Source organism: Pseudorca crassidens, chromosome 1 (genome assembly GCF_039906515.1).
Source record: "Pseudorca crassidens isolate mPseCra1 chromosome 1, mPseCra1.hap1, whole genome shotgun sequence".
NCBI lineage: Eukaryota > Metazoa > Chordata > Mammalia > Artiodactyla > Delphinidae > Pseudorca > Pseudorca crassidens.
Genome location: NC_090296.1, coordinates 149,630,781 through 149,649,975, shown reverse-complemented (window position 1 = coordinate 149,649,975; position 19,195 = coordinate 149,630,781). Strand labels below are relative to the sequence as shown.

At 37.4% G+C, this 19,195-nt stretch overlaps 1 protein-coding gene and 1 non-coding gene across 10 annotated transcripts in view; one reads left to right on the top strand and one right to left on the bottom strand.

Annotated features, from left to right (window-relative positions):
* ZFAND6 (zinc finger AN1-type containing 6) overlaps positions 1-19,195 on the top strand; it is a 74,862-nt gene that overhangs the window by 36,338 nt on the left and 19,329 nt on the right. For 5 of the 9 annotated variants that reach the window (XM_067698687.1, XM_067698696.1, XM_067698693.1 and 2 more), the window contains one exon: positions 14,502-14,625. The exons of the other annotated variants lie outside the window; for them this stretch is intronic. The gene's annotated coding sequence lies outside the window, so the exon portion shown is untranslated. The remainder of the gene's footprint in view (positions 1-14,501; positions 14,626-19,195) is intronic. 9 annotated transcript variants of the gene reach the window in all.
* LOC137208192 (U6 spliceosomal RNA) lies at positions 16,545-16,651 on the bottom strand. Its single transcript, XR_010935526.1, has one exon. It is a non-coding gene; the product is annotated as a U6 spliceosomal RNA (small nuclear RNA).

Sequence of the window (19,195 nt, the reverse complement as noted above, 5' to 3'; positions counted from 1 at the left end):
TTTTGTAGCAATTCATATAAATTGACTCATACATTATATAGTCGTATCTGTCTTTTTTCACTTAGCATAATAATTTGGAGATTCACCCATGTTGTTATGTTCATAAGTAGTTCATTTCTTGTTATTACTGAATAGTATTCCATTGTGTGGATATACTGCAATTTGTTTATCCATTCACATTTGAAGGATATTTGGATTGTTTCCAGTTCTTGGCTACTATAAATAAGGCCACTATGAACAATTGAGTACACGTCTTTTCAGGGACATGTGTGTAAATACCTGTAAATGGGAGCTTTGCTGTAGTTTAAATGTAAGGCCTTGTTTCTTAGTTTTGATGGGGGAGATAGAAAAATTTATGTTAAACCAGAAGGTCAAAATTTATCTCAGGGAAAGAGTCAAATTGCCAGCTATTACTCCTATTCTTATACTTCTGTTTTATTCTTTATCTTCCTTCCCCCCAAAAAAGGCTATTACCTTTTCCCTTAACTAAAACGTCTTATAAAATGGCATTCCTTATTTAAAACTCAAATTTATAAGAATATGCTAATTTCTTTTCAGCACAGTTGTTCTCAAAGGGCTTTTTTTTTTTTTTTTAAGTATAGTTGATTTACAATGTTGTGTTAAGAATATGCTAAATTTTGAATGGGCTAGTTGAACCATGGCTATTTTATACACTTCCTGTCCCCTACCCCCTAGTATTTCCACCTCCTACTAAACTTTATTGTTTTGGAGCCTTTTTTCATTTCTTTCTATAGCACCCCCTTTCTCTTCAGAATAGGGACCTGTATAGTACACATGACTTAAGGGAAATACAGAAGAAGCTACAGATAAAGGTTCATGATTTGTCATGTCATATATTAGGGGTTTACTGGAGATTGAGATGCAGACCATGTTGATCTGACTTAATGAAACCTGTGAAGTAAGCTGTATTTGCTGACTCATCTATATATGTTATAATCTCTTCTGCAGTGTAGTTAAGAATTGATTTAGAAGCAGGTGATACCTGAAAACTTGCTCCCTGCCCTCCCAAATATATTCATATGTATACATACAAATGCCCATATACACATCCCATATTTCTTAAGTTATTTTGAGTTGGTCAGATTTCACTCACGGTGTGGGTTATTCTAATCCTTTTATTATAACAGCATTTACTGCAGCATTTAGGGAAATGGAGTTTGAATTGAGGTCAGAGGAAAAATTTGGAGAGTTAGCAGGTAGATTGGGTAGGGTAGAGTATTTGACACATGCTACCTGAGAAAAAGGGAGAGAAGGCAGGGAGTGGAATAAAATAATTTTGCCTGTTTTGCAGTTGGGCATTCTACAAGTACTTATTAAAATTGAAATGCCTTTTTTTTTTAACAAGGTAATGTTTGGTGCTGTTGAGTTACAAAGATTAATCTGATATAGAGCCTGCCTGAAAGAAGGCCACACGGCTCAGTAACACTGTTCCAGACCTGGAATTAACTAAAGTACCAGTAAATATTGTACCAGTTAACGTTGCTCATACCTGATAAGAGGGTATATCCAGATTAGTATAGGAGACTAAAATTCAGCCCTTTGTCCCAGGTCAGCTTTGTCCTGACCCTTCAGTTTTGCTGGCTATCTACCCCTCCAATTCCTGCCTCTGTCTCTGTTAGACTGTGAGCTAAGTGACGTGTTGTTCTATTCTGCTCCTTTACAAGGTGGATTGTTTGTGAGATTTCCTACTAGAGAGACTGCTGTTCTGAGCGTCCTGACAAGTAAAACAAAAATGGAGTACGGGCATAGACTGCAAATAATTACAATATAGTCAAAGCGGTGCTCTTAACAACTGTCGCAGCCTTACAAAGACTGACTCTTATAGTAGGTAAAAGACAATCCAAAATAAGTTAAAACAAGGGAAAATAGGTTAAGCCATTGGAGAGGAAGGAGAACATGAAATTAGTGAGGTGATAGTGAGGATTTTCTCCTTTATGCACATTTTATTTTATTCATTTTCTTTTTTTTCCACCTCTTTCCTCCCTCTCCTTTAATTTATTTTGTGGTTTTATGCCACTGAAATGTTTGTGTTTTATCCATTTGTGTTTTGGCCTCTCAGTGATAAACATTTTGTTATCTTGTCTTTTCCAGGTGCTCTGTAGGTCAGTGTGTGCTTTGCTGGCTTCTTATTGGCATTACAGAGTTTGGGTGGGATGTTTGTTTTAGTATTTCCCTTGTATATTATTGATCACTCAACTCTTGCTTTGGTATTGCTTTGCTACCTGGCATAACTAGAAATTAACTTAATTTGGAGTTTTTAACAAGGACACACCTGGTACTGCATATCCAACTGAGGAATAGCCCTGCTTTATTGGAGAAGTTTGTCTCTTTAACTGCAATAGAATAAGAAGGTTGAGAGGAGGCATTCACTTGACTCATAAGCATTCACATCTGATGTTTTCAATGAGAGCACTATTTCTTACAGTTGATTAAAATGGATAATCACAAATCAGTTTAGATTGCCATTGAATTAGAGTTTGAGTGTATGGAGATGAGATAGGAAATAATAGTTCACTTGTTATTGTTAGGTATTTGGTTGAAATCCTTAGAACATCAGGTCCAAATATTTATTTTTCTTAGGTCTTATTTTGAAATAATCTCAAATTTATAGGAAGTTGCATTAATAATACAAATAATTCCCATATACCCCCGGCAAGATTCACTCATTGTTAACATTTTGCTACATTTGTGCTATCATTCTGTTATATTATTTTTTTTTCCTAACTGAGAATAAGTTGCATGCATCTTGTCCCTTTACCATATAGTACTTAGACATATACTTTCTAAAAACAGCATTCTTATATTTTCAAGGACATTCCAGTTATCATATCAAGGAAATTTAACACTGATATAATACAATTCTCTAATATACAGCCCACATTCAGATTTCTCTAGTTTCCTCAGTAATGTTCTTTAATAATTTTTTTTCCAGTCTAGGATCCAACCCACAATATTCATTGTGTTTAGTTGTCATGTCTCTATTTTCCTTTAATCAGAACCATTTCCTTAACCTTTGTCTTTTATGACACTGACACTTTTGAAGAGTGACAGACCATTTATTTATAGACTATCCCTCAATCTGGGTTTCTCTCATGTGTCCTTGTGATGAAATTTAGGAAATATAGTAGTTTGGGCAGGAATGCTACATTACTGCATGTGCTTCTCAGGGCATCACATCAGGAGGCATATGTCCATTTGTCCTGTTTTCAGTGATACCAACTTCGATCTTTTGGGGGGGGTTTTTGGGGTTTTTTTGTTGTTTTTTTTGTGGTACGCGGGCCTCTCACTGTTGTGGCCTCTCCCGTTGTGGAGCACAGGCTCCGGACGCGCAGGCTCAGCGGCCATGGCTCACGGGCCCAGCCGCTCCGTGGCATGTGGGATCTTCCCTGACCGGGGCACGAACCCGTGTCCCCTGCCTCGGCAGGCGGACTCTCAACCACTGCGCCACCAGGGAAGCCCTATAAAGAAACATTTGAGTTATTTTGAATGAATCCTAAAACCTTTATCCATCTTTTATGGCATAGCAAATACACAGTCAATTTTCAGCATTAAGTAAAACTTTAAAAATTAGCCAGTGAATTTTGAGTGTTTGGATTCTATTTCTTATGATGTTTTAAAGCCATGTTGTTAATATAAATAGTAAATATACTCTGTAAAATCCTAAAACTTTTCCTAAAATTTACTATAGAAATTGGGGTTAATAATATACCTTTATGGGGGAAAAATAGTTATCTAGCTATTTTAGGACATATTGATTGAACACAGTTTTATTTTCCAGACAAGCTTTCTATAACACTTGAGTAACCTGTCGCAATAATTATACTATAGAAATTTTAATCTGTGGGGAAATGTGGTGTAACCCTTCATTGTAAATGTTAGAAATATGGCTCCTCTTTCTGTCACAACGGGACCAAGAGTCTCTTTCTCCCCAGTCAGGAGGGTCCCAAAGGATATTCTTGGGACACTGAGGGCACCCCGCTATCTCCTTGTAAAAGTTGTTCTTTAATTGGTGGCTCTTTATGCTAAAGAAATTAGCTGAACTTTAGAAAAAAAGAAAAATACCTAGTTTTGCTTACTTTGGGTACAAATGATTATAAAAAGTAATTCTTCCTTACCTAGCCTGTGGCCAGGTGAAGAAAAATCTATATGTTAAAGTTACATATTGTCAAATTATACATTGGTGTCAGATAGCAAATGAAATGTTTTTCTTAATTTTACATAGCAGCCCTTTTTATATAGCTATAATAGTGAAAGCACTCCTTAAAAGTTTAGACAATTAAAATGTACGTAGTCAGTTTGAACTGTCTCAACTCTGTTTCATGTTAAATGTGTTACAAGAATGAATCTGAAGTCTGCTGCAGTAAAACACTGAAGGCTTTAAAATGTTTTCTTGCATAAAACTCAAAGTTTAGCTGCTTATGAGGGTAGGGAAGGCAGGAAGCTAATGTCTGTCTCAAGATACAGGACAGCTGTTTGCTCATCAGCCTCAACTGTGTGAGTAGACTTAAGCCTGTAACCCTATGTAATTAGGCATAATAATTTAAAATTTTTTAAATCTAAAGTGCTTAAAGATAACACATCAGTGTGATGAGATTTTTTTAGGGTCTATTTTTTTTCTGGTGGGTGCGATGTTGAGGGTAGAGTGGGTGGTAGATTTTTATTTATAAAATATTTTTGAGAATATCACTTAATAACCATGCATCTTTTTTCATCATTATTCCATTCCTGTGAAGCAAAAGAATATAAATCTTTAGATCCCTTTATTTTGCAGTTGATTTCAGCGTTTTAAAATTAATACTTTAACCAAACAGTCATGAAAATGTATTTTGGGAATATGATGTTAGATATTAATATAGAAAATTGCTCTTGGAAATAATTAAATAACTTAAATTATAATTAATAATTTTTTTTAATTTATTTATTTGACTGTGTTGGGTCTTTGTTGTAGTTCACGGGCTTCTCACCGCAGTGGCTTCTCTTGTTGTGGAGCACGGGCTGTAGGCACACAGGCTCAGTAGTGGTGGCATGCGGGCTCAGTAGTTGTGGTGCACAGACTTAGTTGCTCCACGGCATGTGGGATCTTCCCGGACCAGGGATCGAACCAGTGTCCCCTGCATTGACAGGCGGATTCTAACTGCTGCGCCACCAGCGAAGTCCCTAAACATGACATTTCTTGATGACACACAGCTGTATTTGTCTGGAACATGAAAGATTGGTCTTGCATCAGATGTAACTCCACAAAAGAGGAGGAAAGGAAGCAAAAATATGTCTTAAAGAATGTTGGTGAAAGTTAGGTATATTTTCTTTGGGTTTTAGGTAAAGTGATTTTTAGCAAATTCAGCAAAGTCATTGTAATGTTATTTTAAAATAAAGGCATGGATGGGTGAATTAAGTGGTGTTGCAGGTTTTGAGTTCTGTCAGTAGTGACTGCTTCTTGGATTAAAGTGAGCCATTTTTTTACATTTAGATGCTGGTAGAGTGCTTTCTAATCTAGAAGCACTGGTAGTGTTATGGATGGTGCATTAAGTCTTTCAGGAAGGATTAGGTGTCAGTGGTTTTATTGTAAGAGAATCTCCTGTGTTCGGGATGATCCTACTAAAGCCTAAAAGTAGTCTGGGTTTCAGCACTGACCATCACTCTCACTGTGTGTTTAGAAACATGGTGGGTGTTGTGGGGGGAGGTTGTAGCAAGAAGTAGAAACACAGCTTTATGTTCTGTAAGAACTTGCTGTTTACTGGAATCTAATCAGGGGCCTGAACACATCTGAACAGATACCCATTCTAACTGAAAATGGGAAAGGGGGAGATTATTTTAAAAGATATGTGAAAATCTTGTGGAATTGGCAAGAAGTTTACAGCTTTGGTACCTTTCTATGTGTTTGGTGTTCTTCCTCTTCTCCACCCCAACCTTTTCAGATTGGTTCATTGGGTCAGTTTTTCACCCGTGTCTACATAACTTTTCTGGAGATATTATCCCATGGTACCAATGGAGCAACAAGAGTTAAGACCTGTAGGTAGTACAGGTTGTATTAAAAGGGAATGTTAACAAGGAGTCAATAGTTGGCAAGTCTAACTGCAATTTCTTTAACTGATTAGGAAGCAGGGAGGGGGCTGATAATATTACCTTCCTCATACAGATATGGTGAAACTAAATGAGACAGTTCATCTAAAGTGCTTAGCACAGGGTCTAGTACATAACAGCTAATGTTTTCAGTGAGTACTTACTAATGCATATCGAAGTATGTACTTTTCTAATCTGATTTTTTAATTTAGGGAGAAGATTTGGAGAACTTAAGATTAAATGATGACCTATGGATACCTCACTCAGAGCATTTAATTCAGAGGTGGAGTGGCTGTCTGACTGGGCTGGTAGTTATGCCCTAAACTGTTCATGATATTCTATTAACCTTAGATTGGCTTACTGTTGAGCATTGTATGTTTTTAATCAGGAGCTTAGAATAGTTTTTCCGTATTTGTTTTAGCCATTTGAACCCTTTGTTCAAATGAAGTCTTTTACAGAAACCTGGTATTTAAAAATAGTAAAAAGGAACTGTTCTTGAAGCAGAAATGTTCAACCCAATCTACCATCTCAGTTTTCTCCTCACCTGTGCCCTCTGCCTTGGCAATCATTGATAGAATGCATAGTTATAAGAAGTAAAAGCACACTTATGAGAAATTAATTTAGTGAATGATTGCCTGAATGGATAAGCATGCATAATCCCATACACACCCTTAGATGTTTTAAGATTTTATTTTTGACTCTGGCTGCTTGTAGACTGGCTGTTAACTGAAGTTGACCATGATACTGGTTTATCTTGAAAGGTGGTACTAATAAACAACCCCAGAAACTTGTATTTTACTTTACAGATATTGTTGACCATACCACATATCACATTGTGTTCTCCTTATAAACTATATGTGAAATACTCACTCTTATGTTATCTGAGTCAAGGTTAATTGTATTTCTGAGTGAATGATTTCATTTTTCTTTTGAATATTGTACCTCTTAACTAGTCATATCCTTTGCATTGGCTGTTAGGAAGAGTAGAGTCAGCTGAATGGCTTCTAATTAGTAAAAAAGCCCTATGGGCATGCGTTTTGTTTTGACAATATACCTGACCCCTCATTTTTTCTACCACTTTGTCTTGGATTGACCATTTTTGCTTCTGTCTAATGTCATATAGCATGCATTTTAAAAGTCACCTTAAATCCTTTTCAACACACCATGAAGTATATAAAAAATCATAGTGATGCGTTTAGTGAACAGCACTTGTTAAACCCTCCGTCCCATTATAGGGTGATGCTCATAGGTTTAAATTCAGACACCTTAGCGTGGATACAAAGCCTTCACTATATGGCCTTAGTGTTTCTAGGATTAGTCCATCCTGTATTCCAGACACACAGGATTCTCTCCCCTGATAAGATACCGTACTTACTTTATCCTGCCCCATAAGTATAAGTAGTAGGTATAAGCACTTACTAATCAATGTATCCTTTTATAAACTTTGGTAGGAGGATGTTAGAAACCTTTCCCTCACACTTGTAATCAAGAAATCAGCTCGGTAGGAAGTAAGATTAAGAGATCTCCTAACAGGCGATCACTGTCTGTGAGACAAAGGACACCTTTTATGTACCTGCCCTTTGTGAGCTGTGGGTAAAGAAGGAGTCTTGGATTTATGACTGTAAGATGTTATGGAAAAACCCGAACGAACTTTTTGGCTAACACAATATTTGTGGCTTCTTTCTCACAACTAAAGTGGAGTTGAGTAGTTACCACAGACTATATGGCACACAAAGCCTAAATTATTTACTTATCAGGCCCTTTAGAGGAAAAGTTTACCGACTCGTAATATACAGTGTTGGGGATACAACCCTGAAAAAACTAAATAATCATTTTGTGTATTTTATTTGGTTTTTCTCTTTTTCTGTTAGTCTTTACAGACTATATTATTTGTTCATCGTTCATATTTCAATTCATATTGAAATTCGATGTTGGTTACTATAAATAGCTCTCATAACTCTGAGTTTGTGGGGTATGTGTCCTTAGTAGGCCTTTCCCTGAAATGAGAAACTAAGAGCCGTATGCCCAGATTCTGTCCAAGGGTAGACTTCAATTTGGGGTATGTGGGTAGGAAACTAGAATGAGGGAAAACTTTACTGTGCAGTACCAGTATCCCACAATAGGTCAAAGAGGAAGAATACAATGAAGTATAATTAGTTTCAAGATTTAATAAAATTAGTACTTTTATTGTTTAATCAAGAATATTCATAAGTGGTACTTTTTGGGGGGGAAGAAGGTAAGAGTATGGTGATGAAGAATACAGTGGCTGCTGACTGCTAGTACAGTTTGGTGCATGAAGCCAAGGCTCCAGTTTGTTTTACCTTCCCTTGCTTTTACGCTGCCAGTCGACACAGTGAAAAGGCAAATAACAAGTTCTTATTTTTATGAAAATAGTTTTGACCCCCTGGGCCTCTGAGAGAATCTCAGGGATCGGATCCCCAGGGGGTCCACAGATAAGCTTTGAGAATTACTGACCTAGGGCATGGACTCTAGCCAGACTGCTAAGGTTGACTCTTAGTTGCATCACTTACTACTAGCTGTATGACTTAAGCAATTTACTTTAACCTCCCCATGCTTGTCTGTGATATGGTGATAATACCTATTGCCTAGGTTTGTTATGAGGATAAAGGAGTTAAGGTTTATAAACGTGCTTAGAACAGTGCTTGGCACATAAAGCACTATATAAATATTATTAAATAAAACCAAATGGTAAATCCGGTTATTTGTATAAAAAGTGTTATACAAAGTTTCAGAAGAACAGGAGAGATTTAAATTCAGAGATTGACCATACAATGGAAGAAATCAGGGAGAAACATTCATTTACAAGTATTGGAAACTAAGTTGGAGATTTGCCTTAGGAGAAGAGATTTCTTAAAGGGGCTGGGGACAGAGAGGTGAAGCACAAAGTCAGGCGTGTTGAGTTATGAGGTTTAAGGTCAGAGAAGAAGAAATAAAAAGAAGGTTCATACAAGTGGATCTTGCATACATAGAGCTTATTTTGTTAGTCTTTTGGAGAATAAAAGTGAATGAAAGTCCATGAATGTGGAAACCAATGGGAAAATTTGAATGGGTTCCCCATTTTGCAAAAAAAGGTATTGGATTGCCTTGTGCAGATAGTAACTAATTTTTTAAGATATGCAATATGGAACCTAGGTCGGTTTGAGAACATAAAATTGACTGCAACTTTAATTATAAAACTACTAGGTTTGGTATGCCAACTTAAGCAAATTGCTAAATGAACCTCTCTCTGAGTGAAATGAATTAGAAAAGATACCCCAAAACTCAGAGTGTGAGGCTAAGCATCTTTGTTCAGTGTACAAACTGTATAACATATGTATTGGGCCCTGCTGGCAAATCTAGATCTTTTCTCAAACAGCAAATTCAGTTTCTTTAAAAAGAGCCTATTGCAGCCTGTTTGCCTTGTGGTAAATACTTGGTTACCACAGGTTGTAGTACAAGGCTGCGCTACCTTGCCAGTACAGTTTCATTCATGCATTCAACAAATATTGAATGTCTACCATGTGCCAGGCATTATTTTAAGCATCAGTGAATAAAATGGACAGAATCTGCTGTTACAGAGGTGACATTTTAGTAAAGGGACGAGAGATAAGTGTAATTTAATAGTAAATTAAGATCAAAGGCATTGAAGAAAAATAAAACTGGAAAGGGTAATAAAGGATGCTGGTTGCAATTTTAAATGGGGTAAAGGAAGCCCTCTCTCAGAAGATGACATTTGAGCAAAGGTCCTGAAGGAGATGAGGGGACCTAGTTGTAGTGACTTCTGGAGGGTAGAAGTTACAGCAGTTACAAAGGCCTTATGACAGGAGCATAGCTGGCATATCTGTATATGATCAGGGAGGAGTGGGAGAGGAGGTCAGGTAATGGGGGAACAGATTATAAAAGAGCCTTTAAGTCATGGTAAGGAGTTTGGCTTTTACTTGGTGAATTGAAGGATTTTGAGTAAGCAAGCAGTGTGATCTGCTTTAGATTTTAACATAATCACTGGCTGCTGTATTGAAAATACACCATAGGAAGATAAGAACAGAAGCAAGGAGACCTATATACCAGTAACTATATTAGTTATCAATTGCTATATAGCAAATTATTCCAAAAACTTCATGGTTTAAAACAACAAACACTTATTGTCTCACACAGTTTCTGTCAGGAATATAGACATAGCTTAGCTGTATAATTTTGGCTCAGAGTCTCTCATGAGGTTGCAGCTCAGAGATTAGCCAAGGTTGCAGTCATCCAAACACTTAACCAGGGCTGAAGGATTTGCTTCCAAGTTCACTCATGCACCTTTTGGCCAGAGACCTCAGTTCTCAGCAAGTGGGGCTGTCCTTATGACAGTGGTAGCCGCCTTCCCTGGAGTGAGTGATCTACGAGAGAGAGAGAGCAAGGCAGTAGCCATAATGTACAGTGTCTTTTATGACTAGACTCAGAAATGACAAACCAACACTTCCACAGTATTCTGTTGGTTATCCAGACCAACACTGATAAAATGTGGGAGGGGACTACAAAGGGCCAGAATATCAGGAGGCATGGGGATCATTGGGGGCCACCTTGGAGGCTGGCAACAAATAGAAAATGAAATTTTAAAAAGATACCATGAATTGCCTTTTAACAGATACCTAGGAATATCTACAAGAAATATGCAAGACCTGCATGAACACTGTCAATACATTACAGGGAACTTAAAGAAGACCTAAATTTAAGAGTCTGCTGTGTTTGTACATCTGTAGATTCAGCACAACGCTAACAGGTCCCCCTCCCATAGAAATTGACAAACTGAATCTAAAATTTGTATGGAAATGGAAACTGCCAAGAATAAGCAACACAATCTTGAGGAAGAATAAAACTGATACCAGCTATCCAAAATCTATAATAACTTGAAACAGGATAGACAAAATAGACCAGTGGGATAGAATTGAGAGTCTAGGAAAAGACCCGCATTACATGTATGATAACCCATGTATGGACAAGAGTGAGACTGCAGTGCAGTAGGGAGAGGACAGTCTTTTCAATAAATGGATTTGGGTTAATTAGATAACCATATGGAGAAAAACATGAATCTTAATCCCTACCTTATTCCATACAAAAAATCAACTCCAGATGGATTACAGATCTAAATGTGAAAGGTAAAATAATAAAATTAATAGGAAAATAGAGAGCATCTTCGTGACCTTGGAGTAGGCAAAGATTTTTAAAATAGCTAACTATAAAAGATAATTGTTAACAAAATCATATTAAGGTGAATTTTGGTTTCAAGACACCATTAAAAATGGAAAGACAAACCATCGTGGAAGGTAAAGTAAGCAAAAGGCAATCCAACAGAAAAAAGTGCACAGAAAACTTAGACACTTAACAAAAGAGGATTTTAAGAATATTTAAAATAGAAAGGCAGATGTATTAATTTCTTAGGGCTGCAATTACAAATTAATACAAACTAGGGAGCTTAAAAACAACAAAAATTTATTCTCTCACAGTTCTGGAGGCCAGAAGTTCAAAATCAAGGGGTTGACAGTGCCATGCTCTGTACAAGCTCTAGGAGAGAATACATTTCTTGCTGCCAGATTCTAGTGGCTGCATGCATTCTTTGGCTTGTGGCCACATCACTCCAGTCTCTGCCTTTGTCTTCACATCACCTTCTCCTCTGTGTCTCTCAAAACTCTCTCTGCCTTTCTCTTATAAGTATACATGTGATTGCATCTTAAGCCCAACCGAACAATCCAGACTAGCTCCTCTTCTTAAGATCCTTAACTTAATCATCTTTTGCCATATAAGATAGTATTCAGAGGTTGCAGAGATTAGCACATAGACATGTCTTTGGGGCTACCATTTTGCCCAGTATAGCAGGCAGTACTAAGTATTGGTGAGGTATGGAGTAACCGGAATGCTCATACTTTGCCAGGGGCTCTAACGTTGCCAGGAGTGTGTAAATTTGTATAACCCGCTTTGGGAACTGGTAGTATCTGCTTAAAGGTGAACATACATATACCCTGTGACCCAACGTGTCCCCTCCTAGGTATATACTGAGCAGAAATGTGTATGTATGTTAGTCAAAAAACACATAAAATAGTGTTCATAACAGCAATATCTGTCATAGTCATAAGCTGGAAAGTTCCCAAATCCCTGTCATCACTAGAGTAGATAGTGGTTTATTCATACAGTGTAATATACTAGATAGCAAAGAGAAGGAATGGACTGTGGTTGGACACATTAGCGTGGTTGAATCTCAAAAACAATTTGAGAGAAGCCAGACACAATGTGTGTACACTGTATAATTCCATTTATTAAAAGTTGAAGAATAGGAAAAGCGAATCTAGAGTATTAGAAGTCAGCATAATGGTTATCCTTGGGGAAAGGATAATATTTGGAAAAGAGCATGAGGAAGCTTTTGAGGGGTACTGATGATAATCTGTTTCTTTTTTTTTTTTTTTTTTTTTTATTGCGGTACGCGAGCCTCTCACTGTTGTGGCCTCTCCCGTTGCGGAGCACAGGCTCCGGACGCGCAGGCTCAGCGGCCATGGCTCACGGGCCTAGCTGCTCCGCAGCATGTGGGATCTTCCCAGACCCGGGGCACGAACCCGTGTCGCCTGCATCGGCAGGCGGACTCTCAACCACTGTGCCACCAGGGAAGCCCGATAATCTGTTTCTTGATTGGGGTGCTTAGTTACCCAGTTGTGTTCAATTTGTGAAAATTTAAGCTTTACACTTGGGACTTGTATATGTTTAAAGAAAAAAAGAATGGGAGTTGTTGGTTACTTTTGTAGGTTTCTTTACTATAGGACATCTCAGTTGAACTAATGGGAGTATCTTTCATTTTGATATGCATTGATTATTCTGTTCTGTTTGAAAGTTTTAGTAGAGCAACTTGATTATAACATTTGTAAGGACTTTGAATTGCAAGTGACAGAAGCCCAAAGCAAACTAAAGCAAAATGAGAATTTGTTCACATAATTGGGAAGTCTGAGGGGTGGAGCTGTCCTCAGTAAGCCTTTGTCTTGGCTGTCTCCTTCCTACCCATTTTGGCTTTGCTTACCTTATTTTAATTAATTATGTGGCCTCTTTCTCCATTGTGGCAGAGACGGCCACCAGCAGCACCAGGTTTACATTGTATTGTCTTCAATGTAATCTCAGAGCAAAGTCTGCCTCTTTCCCAGTAGCACCAGTAAAATCCAGGAGGAATGAATGATTGGCTCAGATTGAGTCATAATGCCCAGGCTTGGATCACGTGCCCATCACTGAGACAGGTCTGGCCCTGAGAAGGAGGGCTTAAGCCTACCCAAAGCAAATGAAATGGTCTTCCCACAGGAACAAGAGGTTCTGTTAATCTGAAAGAGGAAGGAAACATACCAGGCAGACAGAAACTATCAGTTTCAGGAATATGGATGTCTTCCCAGTCCAGTTATTGAATGATTTTATAATTATTAAGATACCACGGATTTTATTTAGCCTTGGTGAATAGAAAACTGTGTGCTAAAATAGAGGACAGTTTGTACCAATTACATTACTGTCATTTTTCACATCATAGCTACAGCTTTCTGTATAAACTATACCTGGTGATACAGATTTGGATGAAATATTGCCTTTCATAGTTCTTTCCCCTTATTGGGTGATGAACATATACTTAAATAAGAGATGAGGCTTAGCAAGAGCAAATAATACTTTAAATTTACATTACTTGGATTAGAGACTCCCACAGTTAATAATATTACCTGTGCTTGAGTCCCATGTCTACCTAGCCTCCCCACATCATCTTCAGTGATGACCGCATTAAAGTCATTTGCTTATTTAATCCAGAGGTTGGCGGATTTTTGGTTCCTCACCTGTTTTTGTTCAGCACATGAGCCAAGAATGGTTTTTGCATTTTTAAGTGGTGGGAGGAAAAATCAAAAGAGGGACATTTTATGATGTGAAAATTCTGTGAAATTCAAATTTTGGTGGCCATAAGTATAGCTCATTTGTTTACATATTGTCAGTGGCTGCTTTTACACGACAACAGCCGAATTGAGTAGTTGTAACAGAGACTGTATGGTCCTGAAGTCTAAAATATTTACTGTCTGGTCATTTACCAAAAGGTTTGCCAACAACTGATATACACATTTTTGGGCAGAATGTGACAAATTAGAGTCAGATGATGGGAATGCCAATCAGAGTTTTTCTGAAACCTGTCTTCTTCAACTGGAGACACTTACAGTGGCTTCTTTTTGTGAGATTTATCGTGCCAGTCAATGAAAACTTTCCTTATATCAATAACTGGGAGGTTTGTATATATTAGAATTAGCTTTGGAGTCTCTTATCCTTACATAACCTAGTATGTTGAAATTGATGAATTATTTGCTGGGAAGGAATATATAGTATCCTCAAAGATGTTATTCTCATGTTAGCTGGACTCATGCCTTTTTGTCTTTCAGCCCAAGAAACAGCAGGAAAGACAACCTGACATAGGGAACTGGGGACTGCTATACAGAGAGAGAACTACAAAGCATCCTCAGTGCAGTAGGAACCCTAATCCAAAGTCCCTATACTTTTATCAGAGTGAGTAGCATTCGTCTCAACTGTTCTATATTGAGTCATACTTTCTGATCTATTTGCTTTATGAACTTTCCTAGATATTTTGTAATCTCTGCAAAGGTTCTTGACCTCTAGAACATATGTATGTTGCCCATATGATAGGTATCATCATAGGTTAAGATTAGGTAACTGAAAGTGAAGGTAGCCTTGAATTGGAGAGTATAAGCTCTATCTAAGAGCTCTATCTAAGGGTCCTAGCTGATTGGTTTTAATTTTGGGAACATCAGTCCACTGTTGTCAGGTCTTGCTGTTTTTCAAGAGAAGCTGGAAACCTGGGATTTTTATTTGACATTCCCCAATTTCTGAATGCTAACAATAATTTTTAAAAGTTAATATGTGCTGGCTTACCAGACATGCCTGTGGGTCAGATTTAACTTGTTTGCCAGTTAACAACTTCTGTATTTAAGTCATCATTATAAATTATATATCCTCCCTATTTATTTCAGGAGCAGGGAGAAGAACAATGAAATGAAAAATTATATATGCCTTTTGTAACTGGCTTGGGTTACTGATCATTCTTGCTGAATGACTGTTTCAGTATATAAATTATGAGTACTGTGATTGAAACATTTTTCATCAATCTGTTGTCGCCCCTTTTCAATGGAAAATGACCATTTTTCGCCTGATGTGAATACTTCTAACAATAATGAAATGTGTTTATTCAACAAAATATTTTGTAATATTCATATAGGCATAAAGGGGATTTGAAGAAGAAACTGTTTAACTGGGAAATGATTTGTATACCTGTAAAGCACTTGAGTAATGGTAAGCTTAAGTGCCCCAAAAGGGTGGTGTACAGACAGCTTCTGTAGGAATACAGAGCAGAGGAGGATCGAGGTGGACAGAAATGAACCCAGAAGAAGTAGAATTTAAGCTGATTCCTTAATAAGATTGTTATAGGCAGAGTGAAGAAGCGGACAACATTTACGAAGGAAAGAGCAGTATGAGCTGGAAGCTTGTTTCCAGCAACGAGGATGATTTGTTTCAAACAGATAGGCGCAAAAGGACCCTCTGCTTTTAGGCAGAGCAGAGTTAGAGCAGTTACTGAGTTTCTGCTAGGTGCCAGGCACTATATGGAAGCTTTCTGTATACACTGTCTTAAATAAATATGAGCACACTTTTAAAAATAATTAATTAATTTAGTTTTGGCTGTATTGGGCCTTTGTTGCTGTGTACAGCTTTCTCTAGTTGCAGCTAGTGGGGGCTACTCTTCGTTGTGGTGCACCGGCTTCTCATTGCGGTGGCTTCTCTTGTTGCAGAGCACGGGCTCTAGGCGCCCAGGCTTCAGTAGTTGTGGCTCGTGGGCTCTAGAGCACAGGCTCAGTAGTTGTGGCACGTGTGTTTAGTTGCTCCAGGGCATGTGGGATCCTCCAGGACCAGGGTTCGAACCCGTGTCCCGTGCACTGGCAGGCGGATTCTTAACCACTGTGCCACCAGGGAAGTTCTGAGCACACCTTTTTTTTTTTTACATCTTTATTGGAGTATAATTGCTTTACAATGGTGTGTTAGTTTCTGCTGTATAACAAAGTGAATTAACTATACGTATACATATATCCCCATATCCTCTCCCTCTTGCATCTCCCTCCCACCCTCCCTATCCCATCCCTCTAGGTGGTCACAAAGCACCGAATGCCACTCTCTCACTTCGTCCCAGCTTACCCTTCCCCCTCCCCGTGTGCTCAAGTCCATTTTCTACGTCTGCATCTTTATTCCTGTCCTGCCCCTGGGTTCTTCAGAACCGTTTTTTTTTCTTTTTTGGATTCCATACATATGTGTTAGCGTATGGTATTTGTTTTTCTCTTTCTGACTTCACTCTGTGTGACAGTCTCTAGGTCCATCCACGTCACTACAAATAACTCAATTTCGTTTCTTTTTATGGCTGAAAAAACATGGAACGCTTCACGAATTTGTGTACCATCCTTGTGTAGGGGCCATGCTGATCTTCTCTGTATCGTTCCAATTTTAGTATATGTGCTGCTGAAGCAAGCACCTGAGCACACTTTTAAGGAGTTGAACTTAAGGAAGTTTAGTAACACGTCCAAGCTCTTATAGGTAATTAAAACGGCAAAACTGGGACCTGACCCCCAAGCCTGTTCACTTTTCACTCAGCTTACTTTCCAGGGAGATTGGGCTGGTTAAGGTAAATTATGTAGAGCATGAATGCCAGGTCTAGTACTCCTTTCTGGGGAAATTATTTAGTAACTAGAACAGAAGTAATACGATGAGAACTGAGTGTTTTAGGAGAATTTAAATAAGTGGATTGTGAGGAGAGGCAGTAAAACAGAAGAAAAAAACTGTTAAAATAACCCAGATGTGAAGTGATAAAGTCAGAATTGGGATGCAAAGAAGAAAAGAGCATGAGATATTTCAGAATGAAAATTATTGGAACTTGGTGACTTAAAATTCTATGGGATGAAGCAGAGGGAAATAAGTTTAATTGACATGTATTTGCAGTTATAATTGAGTCTGTGTTGCATTCATTCATTGCTGTCCTTTTGTCAGAATTTGAATAATTGGTAATGAATTTTCTTTGCAATCTTAATATTTGATCTTGAATTTTTATGCTAATGAGAATTTTTAGGTTAAAAGACTTAAAGGAAAAACAAATTTTCTCAAGAACTTGGTTAAGCTAATTAAAGCTGCATAATATCTTAAGGTTGAATAAATGAATGAAAGTTTAAATTATCTTTAAATGAAAAGAATAAGAATTCATAAATGCTCATGAATTTATGTTTGGCAGGGACAGGATGGACTTTGAAAGTCATTCTCTTTGTTTTTTTAGATCCAAAAAAAAAAAAAAGGACATTGACCTAATTGCTTACTAGATATGTGACCTTGGGCAAGTTATTCAGTCTCTTTGAATATCAGTTTCCTCATTTAAGAATGGGGATATCAGTAATACCAACATCATAGGGTTCTGGAGAGAATTAAATGAGATAATATAAATAAAACAATAAAGACAGTTTTTGGCCCATAGTAAGCTCTGAATAACTAAGTACTATCCGAGTGGGGTAGGGAGGACAGTCAGTTGAAGGTTTAATTATGAATGTTAAGAGTCAGAAATCACATTTTCTGAATTCTCTTTAATTTGTAAATTTTTTTTTTAATTACACCATGCTAATCCATTTTTCTCTGTATGTCTGGTAATCTCATTCTTTACCTCCTTGGATTTGTGGTTTTCTAATCCCACAATACATAGAGCAATTAAGGAATTGTTCTGCCTTCTCATGCTCTTTCCTCTTTTTCTTTCCTGAATGCCAAGCTAATGGGTCCTCCAAATTGTTTACCTACCAAAAAGGTACAGTAGCAAGGGGATGCGAGATTTCCAGTTTCTCCATAGCTACCCCATCTTTGCCACTACACATAAAGATAAACTAAGATACCCTTTTATGGCTTTTGGTCTTTTCCTGAATCTTCATGGAAAGGTACATTTTGTGGCCTAAAAATGAATAACTAACACTGATTCTTTTCCTTTTTCTCTTTCTCTCTCTTTTTTTCTTTTCTTTTTAAGTAAGCTGTGAAATCTTTTGTGCTTTTTATCTGCCAGGATAATAGCTTTTTATAAGAAAGCTCTTGACTTATGAAAATAATTGCTAGTTTGCAACTGTGCAGGGCAGTTTGGCTTGGGGAAATTGCTAGTGTTACATGTTTTAAATTTTAGTCTTACTATTCAGAAGCAGGGATTGTGATATAAAAAACTTGGTGGTCATATTGTACTTTTAATCTGTGAATATTTACTTGAGTTTTTATAGAAATAAGATATTTATCTTCTCCGGATGCTTGTACATTGCCAGTATATACTGAAAGATTTATCAGTACCGGTGGGGAAGTTTCTTTAATTCTTATAACATATCATTTTAATGTCATTAATAGGTAGCATAGAATAGTTGGTGATTTAGAACAGTGTTTCTCGAGAATTCCCTGGCAGTCCAGTGGTTAGGACTCGGTGCTTTTATTGCTTGGGTTCCATCCCTGGTAAGGGAACTAAGATCCCACAAGCTACACGGCGCAGCCAAAAAACAAAAGTGTTTCTCAATCTTTTTTCCTTTATTGCCCTCCCCCCCATCCCCAGGAGCCTTTTAAAACAGTTTTTTCCTAATTGGCTTCCTACCTCCATAAAATTTTAATTCCACATATATATAATAGTTATCTATTTATGTATTATATGTATAGCTGTGTTTTATACATAAATAGTAAGGGGTGTTTTTTTTTTGTACTCCCATTCCCCAGAGAATCAGTGCTTGCCTTCCTGAGGTGATTCTGCCTGCATTGATGGTTTACAGAGTGGATTCTCAAAATTTTTGGTTTCAGAACCTTTGTATTCGCTAAAATTATTGAGCACGTTGAAGAGCTTTTGTTTATGTTTGTCATATCTAGCGAAAATTTTATCATGCTACAAATTAAAGTGAGAAAAATCACAAAATATTTATTAATTTATTTAAAAATATTTTATGAAAAATAACCATTTCTCCCTCCCCCCTGCCCAAATGGTTTGGTGAGAAATGTGGCATTGTTACACATTTTTGCAAATCTC